The 11,438-nt window shown below is 43.6% G+C and overlaps 1 protein-coding gene across 1 annotated transcript in view; it reads left to right on the top strand.

Annotated features, from left to right (window-relative positions):
- The first annotated feature begins 129 nt into the window (after nt 1–129).
- SUV420H1 (suppressor of variegation 4-20 homolog 1 (Drosophila)) overlaps nt 130–11,438 on the top strand; it is a 58,207-nt gene continuing 46,898 nt past the window's right edge. Inside the window, exon 1 of the mRNA XM_011987047.1 lies at nt 130–283. The gene's annotated coding sequence lies outside the window, so the exon portion shown is untranslated. The remainder of the gene's footprint in view (nt 284–11,438) is intronic.

Here is an 11,438-nt window from a genome sequence, read left to right as displayed (position 1 = left end):
GGGCCGGGCCCGCGGCCGCACGAGGGGAGCAGCCCCGTCGCTCGCGATTGGGGGACTCTGTTTTCCCTTTTCTCCAATGGGCAGCCGTGAACCGTCTCGCCCAATCTGCTCCCACTGTCGGCGCTGAACTTTTTGTTTTTGTTTTGGCCCAAGCGCATTTCGGAGCCCTCCCGAGCTCGTCCTGCAGCCCACCCTCCTCCCCGACGGCGCTTCTGGCAGTGGCCCGGCGCCTCACGGCCGCTGCCTCCCCTTTGTGCTGTATCCGCTCTCCCTTGGTTCCCTGGTGTCTGTCTGTCCTTCCACGTATCCGCGGATGATGTGCACCGTTGTCACCTCCGCCTTGGAAGGAGGAACAGGCAGGTTTTCACAATGACAGCTCGATGCAACTTGCTGGATTAAGATAGAAACAAGTTGGGTTCTGAGAAGTTCAGTCTATTTGGGTTTATTAACCCGGGTCTGGTGCAGTAACTTAGGATCTATTAAGCGGTGGAACTTTAGGAATTAATTTTTAAGAATTTGCCAAATGAAATTTATCTGGAGTGAGGGGAGTTTTCCTTAGAATAGAGGGCTGATGAATTAATTTGACTGTGATTCTTTGTGATGTGGACCTTTTTCGATTTAAACCAGTTTAATATAAAGTGTAGTCGAGGATGGCCATATAGGTCTGAACTCTGCTGTGTAGGGTCTTCAGAGGAAGCAGTTGCCAGCTATAACTTTTTTCCCTTAGTCTTTAATATTGAGAACACGTTAATATTGCGAATACTGTTAATTAGTAGTAAAAACAAATATTTTGAAAAGGGAGGAGGAAACCATTTTTGCCTGAAATAATCACAGATAATTTGTGCATGTTGAAATACATAAATTGCTGCTTGCTGTAGATATAGATTTATTGTGTATCTGAAGGTTTAGCAATTTGAATCAGAGGTGTGGCCCTGTCCCTCTTGGAGCGCCTTATATTCCGAGGTTAGAGTCCACAAACGCTCTAATCCCGGCATGTGTGGGAACTCCAGCCCATTTTTCACTTTGTAATCTCTAAACATTCTACATTCTGGTCCCTCTCCCAAGCTCTGTCTCCAGTAGCTTCCCATGCGTGGTCCCTGTAGGCCGTGCCCTGCCTGGCATCCCTCCACCCCTTTTCTCCACCTTGTACACATTCGTCCTTCAGAAAGGCCCCGTGAGAATGTTGCCTCCTGGTGAAACCTTCACACACACAGCCGTTGGGGTGGTTTCTTGTGAGCTTTTGAGTCTAGTGTTACCTCATCCGCCCACGGGCAGGTACAGAGTAGATGCTCATAGACACTTAATGAATGGGTTAATTTATTAATCTCCAAGTTGTCAAGCTTAATAGTTTGTATTAGTTTCTCAAAGTAAATCTACTTTAATGTTATTTACAAACATCATTATATCTTAAAAGCTGAGCTGGAGAGTGAAGGGAATATGGTAGATACTTCTTCAATAAGAGAGTAAGGTAGGGCTTGATTCTTTATCCATAATCATTTCCAGGTGCTCTCGCGCCTGTATTTTCATCTGCCGTCCCAAACACCCTGAATTGCTCATGCGCTGAACTTTTCATTCTCACAGCGAATGCCAGGGGGCAGTACTGGGGAATGTGGATGGAGGGTAGCGGACTCTTGAGAGGGAGAGACGCGTGTGAAGGAGTGTCCCGGTGTCTGCGTGTCTTTCAGCAGGGAGTTTGGTGGGTGGGGGATGTTGTTTCGTGATTTTTCTCTTGGGTTGTTTAAAAGGGGGGTTGAATCTGGTTTTCCTTTACCTGAGTATCAGTTTGTGGATTTATAGGGCCTGGGTTTGTGGCCAGGTTGTGTGACAAAGAGATTTGTGTGTGTGGCATCTAAGCAGCTCCCTGTCCACAGGAATGCCCTTCCCATGGCTTACAGAGAAAATCCTTTCAGATAAATCGCCGTGGTCCCATTATTTCGTGTTTCTGTGTACCATGTATGAGCTTTACTTTCTCTCCATTGGCAAAATCCTTCTCCGTGGGCAGGAGTTCCCCGACTGTGTCAGCCCTGGAACACTCTAATGGAATCTTCCGCACACTTTTAACGACAGGGACCACGTGTCCTCCCTCCACTCCATCACCCTGTTGGCTATAATACTGCATGTTAAGTAAATGCAGGAAACGGTCCATTATGTGTGTGGATGGGGTTGGTTTGGGACTACCTGGTCTCCGAATGAGACAGACTTAAACACCGGGCCGTCTTCTTAGGGCTGTATGTCAAATGATGACTGCTGTATAGAAGTATAATTTTAGGAATAGTTGAAGGACCGTGGAATAAGAATCAATACCATTCTCTGCTCTGTCACTGTTTGTGTAAGTCATTGATAGGGCCTAGTCTCCGTCTACAAAACGACTAAACCTCTCAGGTCACTTCCAATCCAAAATTATGTTAATACTTCATCTTTTACACTTCAATGCCATCCTATTTTCTCTTAAGAATGATTTTTTTAATCATATTTTGACATCTCTCTAATTACCTTACTTAGTTCATATGCTTGTTTCTTGTAGTTTTACCTCCTTTTTTTGAAATGTCATTATGAGATAATCAGTTAAGTTTTAGAATTGAGAGACTAGGGTATCAGTGCCCCCACCCAAAGCTTGATTGGGGGCCTGTATGGCTCCTGCAATGCCGGTTGCACCTCTGTAAGCTGTCTTAGTTTGTTTGTCTGTTTTAGTAGCACACTGAAGAATAGTACCTAGATCCAGGGATCATTTGCTGGTGATAAACCTCTAGGTGGTACACGTGGCTCAAGCACTGGAGTAAACCCCAGGCTACAGTTTAAAAGATGGTTTTGGACCTAGCCTTATGACTTAGTAGCACTTTGAGTTTAGGAAAGCAATTTGTTTCTGAGCTTTAACTTCCTTGTTGTAGTGCTAATACTTGTCTCACCTGATAGGGTTGCTGAGCTAGCGAATCCCGAGTCCTGCATGTTACCAGAACGAGTAGAAACCGAATGCGTGTGTTCTGACACCTGTGTTTCTACCTTGTGCCACCTTTACAGGAATGCCTGATCAGCAGGTCTCTAAAGGCACTGGGCTTGCCTCTCAAGCCTTACGCAAAAGGCCCCTTCAGTGAAGGGTCATTCTGTTTCGTATTCTGTACTTTTCTACCCTGTACTCAGGTAACTTTGTTTTCCCCACATGCATCCCTTTGGTTTTCGTCCCTGACTCACGTAGTAGCCCTGACTGATTTTCCTGAAAGTAGACGCTCTCCCGCGCCCTCTAGTGTTGCCTGAAAATGACTAGTATTCCAGCACCACGAACAGTGCCTGGTGGCTCTGGGAAGTTCTTCATAAATTTGTTGAACTGAGTGGATTCTAGGTCGGCTGGATGAATTATTTGCCTGTCTGATTTGTGTAACAGGGTTGAAATATCTGATACATTTTAATGATCTCTGAGGGGTATTTTTATTTTTGAGGAAATGCTTATGTTGCATCATATGGAGAAATAGATATTTTTAGTAAGAAAACCAATCTGATTTTAGGAAGCTGGAGTTTTCCTCACTGAGAAGTAAAAGGTGGCTTGATCCTTCAGCCAGTGGGCCAGTGGCACCATAGGAAACCCCTCCTTCTCTCTCCCCCTTGGAAAGGAAACAAAACCAGACGTCATTCAGGGTCCTGGAGGGTTTAGAGGAAATATTTGTTTGGTGCATATAAGTATGTACCAGGAGGAGTTTTGACCCCAAAAAAGGTGTTTTTTGTTTGTTTCTTTTTGAGACTGGGTCTTGTAGCCTCCCATGCTGGAGAGCAGTGACATAATCTCAGCTCACTGCAGCCTCAATCTCCTGGGCTCAAGCAGTCCTCCCGCCTTGGCCTCCCAAAGTGCTGGGATTATAGGATGAGCTGCCATGTCTGGCCTCATTTTTATATTTATAATTTTGATTTATTTTTTCTTGATCATCCCATCTCAAGTCCATTCTCATATTAGTCTCTCTCCTAACATCCTGTTTTTCTTACAGCTTGCACCAGATTGATAATCACATATTTATGTCTCTTCCCACAGTATGCTGTGATCTCTACGCAGTCAGGAACCTTGTCTATTTTGTTATAGGGTTTTACTCCTCAAATATGGGGGCAAAGTGTTTTTTTGTTTGTTTGTTTTTGTTTTTTTGAGACAGAGTGTCGCTCTGTTGCCCAGGCTGGAGTGCAGTGGTGTGATCTCAACTCACTGCAGCCTCCATCTCCCAGATCCCAGTTCATGCAATTCTCCTGCCTCAGCCTCCCGAGTGGCTGGGATTACAGCCACGCACCACCACACCCAACTAACTTTTCTATCTTTAGTAGAGACAGGGTTTCACCATTTTGGCCAGCCTGGTCTTGAACTGGCCACGTGATTCACCCACCTTGGCCTCCCGAAGTGCTGAGATTACTGGTGTGAACCACCGTGCCTGGCCTGGGCAAAGTGTGTTTAAAAATTTGTTTGGGGCCAGGCGTGGTGACTCACGCCTGTAATCCCAGCCCTTTGGGAGGCCGAGGCGGGTGAATCGTGTGGTCAGGAGTTCAAGACCAACCTGGCCAACGTGGTAAAACCCTGTCTCTACTAAAAATACAAAAATTAGCTGGGCATGATGGTGGGCACCTGTAATTCCAGCTACTCGGGAGTCTGAGACAGAGAATTCCTTAAACCCGGGAGGCGGAGGTTGCAGTGAGCAGAGATCATGCCACTGCACTCCAGCCTGGGTGACAGAATGAGACAGCGTCTAAAAAAATAAATAATTTGTTTGGGTCATTATTGTGTTGCCTTTTTTTTTTTTTTTTGAGATGGAGTCTCGCTCTGTTGCCCAAGCTGGAGTGCAGTGGGTCGATCTTGGTTCTACACAACCTCTGCCCCCTGGGTTCAAGCAGTTCTCCTGCCTCAGCCTCCCGAGTAGCTGGGACTACAGGCAAGCGCCACCATGCCTGGCTAACTTTTGTATTTTTAGTAGAGATGGGGTTTCACTATGTTGGTGAGGCTGGTCTCGAACTCTTGACCTCGTGATCTGCCTGCCTCAGCCTCTCAAAGTGCTGGGATTACAGGTGTGAGCCACCGTGCCCGGCCTGTGTTGCTTTTTTGTGTGATATTAAGAGTACACAGTCTCTCAATCTGGACTTGGCTTCATTTTTTCTTTTTTTCCTAATTCTCTAAGTTTTGTTCTCATTTGTAAAATGGGAATGATAGTATTGAATCTGTGTTAAAGAACTGTGATGTGTATATCTTCTTTTATAGGATGTGAAAATAATCTGTTTGACCAGCTACATCACAAACTAAACTGTGTTGTAAGAAAGTCTGTAGTCCAGTCTGTCATCCCGCTGAATGTTTAGGATGGGAGGTGTAGCTTGGCATGATTTTTAATCATGCATGTTGTTGCCAGAAGTTAAGTTCTTTCTCTTTGGGAACCGTAGGGAAAGCAGAACTGGTGCTCAGCCTTGTGTCATAATTATTCTCTTGCACATTTGTTCTTTTTTAAATGGGTGAGGTGATGAGTTTTTTTTTTTTTCCCCATGTGTGACTTATGGTGGGGAGGAATGGAAGGGAAATTTCTACTTGATTCAAGTTTTATATGGAATGTTTCTGGCCTGCTTTGCTTTTGCCTTAGTTACTTGCAAGGGGAGACCTTAATTTGTTAGCAGTTTGTGCTCTTTTAAATCTTGTGTCAAACCTAGGAGGGAGGCCCTCTTTTCATTGTACTGATGGGGCGTCGGTGAGGTTAAATAACTTGCCTGCTCAGGCTGCTGGGGTAAGGATGAAGCTAGGGTGGGACAGGTGCTTTGACTGCAGAGCCACATCCTTAATCCCTGTGCGGGCTGCCTCTGCAAAGCCCACCAGCCGGCAAACTCAAAGCAGCCTGTAACGTCCAGCCCAAGAACCACCTTTTGGAAGTTTTTCCTAACACTTGTCCTTGCCCAGTAAAAATCTTTGATGTATTTCTTGTAACTTCTGACAGGAACTGTGACCTGTACAGGCCGTACTTACAGACGTTTGACACTAGGTGGCATCTGTTTCTGGAAACGTGAATGGCTGTTTGGGTCCTAGACAAAACTGTAACAAAGAAAGCATCCTTGATTTTATTTTTAGGCACTGCTAGGTAAGCAGATGGATCAAATGTGGAGAGATGGGGAATCCGGCATTTTTGTTTTCTTCTCCAAGTTTTTTTGAGGACTTCCCTCAACAACCCCATCAGTGAAAACCTTTGTTTTAAACTATCTACTGAGATGAAGACATGGAGTCTTTCTTACATGAAATCCCTCATCGTAAATACATATTGAATGTGATACGTAAGAATGAAGCAGTATTTTCTGTGATAAGGCAATAAGGAGTTTCTTACGTGTCTGGTTGTAGATTAGTAGCCAAATAAGTAAGTCTAAGAATTGTGCATGTCTGATCATAAACTTACCAGTGGTGGGTAGTTTGCTGCTTAAAATGTTTTGCTCAAGGAGAAATTCTAATGGTTTCAGTTTTTATTGTAAGTTTTAATATAAATAGAAAACTGTTCAATCATAATGCTTTTCAGGAAGATCATGGTTATCTGGCCTAGCACAGTGTGTGAGTAATCAGAGGCATAATTAAGAGGCTAGCTCTGTTTTCAAAATCCATATAACTCAGTAGCTGTATTTTATACCTTCAGTTGAAGGATACTGTATGATTTAAACTTTTTATTTATTTACATTTTTAAAGGTGAAGTCTCACTCTGTCACCCAGGCTGGAGTGCAGTGGCATGATCATAGCTCACTGCAGCCTCTACTTTCTGGACTCCCATGATCCTTCAGCCTCCTGAGTAGCAGGGACTGAAGTTGCGCACCAGCACAGCTGGCTACCTTTTTGTTTTGTTTTTTTTTTTGGTGGAGATGAGGGTCTCACTTTGTTGCCCAGTCTTTAAAAACTTGTTTTAAATACACCGTTTTTGAAGTTGTTTAAAATCTTTTTTCCTGTGGCATGTTGGAATTTTATATATTTTTGGAGCGTGGTAACTGTAAAGCATTTCTACTTTGGTTTAGTTTTTCGTAATCTCTGTTAGTTTCCTGTGGTCGCTGTAACAAATTCCATAAACTTAGTGGCTTAAAACAACAGAAATGGGCTGAGCGCCGTGGCTCACACCTGTAATCCCAGCACTTTGGGAGGCCAAGGTGGGCAGATCACTTGAGGTCAGGAGTTCGAGACCATCCTGGCCAACATGGCGAAACCCCATCTCTACTAAAAGTACAAAAATCGGCTGGGCGTGGCAGCAGGTGCCTATAATCCCATCTACTCAGAAGACTGAGGCAGAAGAAATTGCTGGAACCCGGGAGGTGGCAGTTACGGTGAGCTGAGATCGCACCTCTGCCTCCAGCCTAGGCAACACAGTGAGACTCCGTGTCAAAACACCACTACCAACAACAACAAGCCAGAAGTGTATTCTCTCACAGTTCTCGAGGCCACAAGTTCAGTATCAGTTTCACTGGGCCAAAATCAAGGCATTGGCAGGGCTGTGGAGGGAAGCTCCTCTTTGCTGCTTCCAGCCTCTGGTGGCTGCAGCATTCCTTCACCTGTGGCCACATCACTCCAGTCTGCTTCACCTTTTGTTCTTTGTGAGGTGTCAAATCTCCCTCTGCCTCTTATAAAGTCATTTGAGTGGCATTTAAGGCTTACCCAGATAATCTAGGATAATCTCTTTTATCTCAAAAACTTTTATAACATCTTCAAAGACCATTTTCATTATAAGGTAACATTCACAGGCTCCAGAGGTTAGGAGCCAATGTCTCTGGGGGCCGTTTTCCACCATACTGCGGTCTGCTTTAGAGCTGTTAGCTCAACAAGTTTAGTCTTTTTCAAGACTTAGTGATGGTGTCTGTGGCCATCATTTTATTCTGAAAGGGCAGTGGGTGAAGCATTCTGCCTTGGTGGTAGGTAAACTGCTCAGCTTCAGACCCCATTCCCTTGGTGGCCTGAGTGAGGGCATTACCACCTGAGGGGACTTGGGAAAGCTGTTGAATTGGGTGAAGCAGAATGCATCCAAGCTTGACCCTGTGAAAGCTACAGAAGGAAAGTAGGAATGATAATATCATGGACATTTGTAATTATTTGCGAGTATAGAGACATATTCTTTGCTATGGAGTTGATGGTGCTAGATACCTGATTAGCATTTGAATTAGCATGACGCTCTAGTTTTAAAATAAAGGCTCTGCCCTGGGTAGAAGCATAATTGTGAATTCAGGGAAATGAAAATCCGAAGGCTTTTCTGTTTTCATAATACTAGCACCAGTTGAACTACCCTGACAAGTCACCTAGCTTCTCAATTGAGACAGCAATATTTATAGGAGCAAGTTTTAAGGTTACAGGTATGAACGTGAATTTATGATAGTTTTCTAACAAATTAGCAACTGAGAAATTGCCCCGTCAAGCAATGTTATGGTGTTATGATGGAATATTGATCACAAATGTTTCTGATAGCTTTGCAGGGCTTCTTATATTGGCCTAATTGCTGGGATTGATACCATAGGATTCCATGGAGCCTTAGTTATTGCACTATTGATTGCAGATGGATTTGGAATAGTCATTGATAAAGACTGATTTGGAATTCTTTGATATCAAGTCCTTTTGTAATTTTAGATTTAGGAGAACTAAAAACTGATTCCGCTTATGTGTAGCAGTTCGTTTGAGAATAGGAAGGGGATGTGATATGAATGAACCTATGTCTGGTCTTGTGCTGGATTCTAATGATATGAAAGTGTATGGAGCTGGGTGCGGTGCCTCACGCCTGTAATCCCAGCACTTTGGGAGGCCTAGGTGGGGAAATCACGAGGTCAGGAGTTTGAGACCAGCCTGACAAACATGGTGAAACCTCGTCTCTACCAAAAATACAAAAATTAGCTGAGTGTGGTGGCGCGGCACCTGTAATCCCAGCTACTCAGGAGGCTGAGGCAGGAGAATCGCTTGAACCCAGGAGGCAGAGGTTGCAGTGAGCTGAGATTGTGCTACTGCACTACAGCCTGGGTGACAGAGCTAGACTCCGTCTAAAAGAAAAAAAGTTTAGCATAGAATTACCGTATGACCCGGCAATTCTACTTCTGGGTATATCATCAAAAGAATTAAAGCGGGTACTCAAACAGGTATCTTGTACACACATGTTCTCACCAGGATTATTCAGCCAAAACATGGAAATAAGGCCGGGTGTGGTGGCTCATGCCTGTAATCCCAGCACTTTGGGAGGCTGAGGCAAGCAGATCACGAGGGCAGGAGTTCACAACCAGCCTGACCAACATGATGAAACCCCGTCTCTACTAAAAATAGAAAAAGTAGCTGGGTGTGGTGGTGCGCACCTGTAATCCCAGCTACTCAGGAGGCTGAGGCAGGAGAATCGCTTGACCCTGGGAGGCAAGGGTTGCAGTGAACCGAGATTGAGCCACTGCACTCCAGCCTGGGCAACAGAGCGAGACTTTGTCTCAAAAAAAAAAAAAAAAAAAAGGTGTATCTTAGCTAGTAGGGAAGGCAGGTGTTATGAAATAATTACACAGAGTAGTGAGTATGGTTTTAATAAGCACCATGCTGAGAAACGTTAAGGGGTTCAAATGTGTAACAAGGAGATCTATGTAGCTGGAGAAGTGGGGTTGGGCAGGGGCTGATAAGCAGTTTGGCAGCACCCCAAGTGCAAAGGCCCTGTGGTGGGAAGCTGTCAAGCTGTTTCCTTTTCCTTTGTGTAAGTATCTTTAATATTCTGTTACAAAAGTCACACATGTTTATTTTGAAAAGTTGAACATATAACAGGTAAACATTGCTTGTGATCTCATTCTCCAGTGTAATCTCAGTCACTGTTAACCAGTGGTGTACTGAATTGTTTTCTTACCAAATTATAACTGAATGACTTGAAAAATGTTTTCTTTGCCTTTCTGAATAAAAATTTATGAAAGTCCTCTAACAAGCTAGAACCTGCTTTTTATTATTTCTTTGAGACAGTCTTGCTCTGTCGCCTAGGCTGGAGTGCAGTGGTGCAATCTCCTGGGCTCAAGCCATCCTCCCACCTCAGCCTCCTGAGTACCTGGGACTACAAGCATGCACCACCACACCCGGCTAAGGTTTTTTTTTTTCTTTTTTTTTTTTGGTAGAGACTGGGGTTTGACCATGTTGCCCAGGCTGGTCTTGAACTCCTGGGCTCAATTAATCCACCTGCTTTGGCCTCCCTAAGTGCTGGGATTACAAACGTGAGCCACCACACCCAGCCAGAACTGACTTTTTAAAAATGTGTGTTGACTTTTGTTTTTCAAACACTTGGGGATTGTTTCCCTACCACTGGATAATTTCTCTAGGATAAACTCTCTGCAGACAAGTTCAGCATGTCAGCTGGCTAGAGGGTTCTCGGCAGTGTCACAGGAATTGTGTTAAAATTCTTTTCAGTCATTCAGAATCAGTGTTTTAACTTTTTTGACAGATTTTTTTTTAATCTTGGTTTTTAGGATATTAGCAAAAAATGCCTGTGTTTAAGTAAAAATGGATTAGAATCAGAGTTCTCAAATTGGATGCAACTTCTCAAAAGTCACTCAACAATTTATAATCTGATAAACAGACTGGAAAGAGAAGGGAATTGACATTTGTTGAGGGGCCATCACTGGCATAGAACAGGCATGGTTATGTGAACTTAGCCCATTTCCTATGAATCAATGCTGCTTTCTTTTGAAACGTGTTAAAGTATTAAGGTTTTCGGTGTTTTTTTTTTTCCTGATTATAAGTAAATAGGTTCACTATAAACATTTGGGGAAAAAATATTTTTTAAAGTTATCCCTGCCCCCACCAGTGGTAGCACTGGTGATTTGGAATGCATTGTGATGGTGGTGGTGGTGGTGGTGGTGGTGGGTGTCACGCTTCTGACCTTAGTGGCGTTATGTTATGATTAGGAGTTTCCGCTTTAAATATAACTAGAAATCATTCTTGCAATATTGTCCCCTTTAAATACATTTGTTATTTTAGCAGTTTTCCAGTATGTTTTATATTGATCATAAATTATCCCCCCACCCCTCACCTCCTTATTTATGTTTGGTACCAGAATCTGTAGTAAGTGCTTCTTTTCCCATCTGTTGGTCCAGTGAAACCGCATAAGGTGACTCTTCTTGTTGATTTCAGTGTTGGGTAAATCTCTTGGGGAAGTGATGCTGCCCATCTTGGAGCAGAATCCCAGTTGCATTTTCTTAGAGCCTGATTGCATCATTTTTGTTAATATTCACAAAAGTAGAAGGCACAAAGCCTTGCACAGTAGTCCTCAGGAATTCCACCTCATTCTCCTACTCAGGTCATCTTTATTACTCCAGTCCAGAGATTTAACTAATCTATTAGTTAAATTTTTTTTTTGACATAGATCCTATAAGCCCTCTGAATGCTTGCCTTCTCAAATTAACTAACCTATTGCCATCACCTTCCACTCCGTAATTTTAATTTACTTTTGTCTTTCCTGGTCTGTGAGTCAATCTCTCTTGCG

This window comes from Mandrillus leucophaeus, unplaced genomic scaffold (assembly GCF_000951045.1).
Source record: "Mandrillus leucophaeus isolate KB7577 unplaced genomic scaffold, Mleu.le_1.0 Scaffold30, whole genome shotgun sequence".
In the NCBI taxonomy this organism is placed as follows: domain Eukaryota; kingdom Metazoa; phylum Chordata; class Mammalia; order Primates; family Cercopithecidae; genus Mandrillus; species Mandrillus leucophaeus.
The sequence above is the reverse complement of the archived record's forward strand: the minus strand, read 5'-3'. Positions and strand labels throughout refer to the sequence as shown.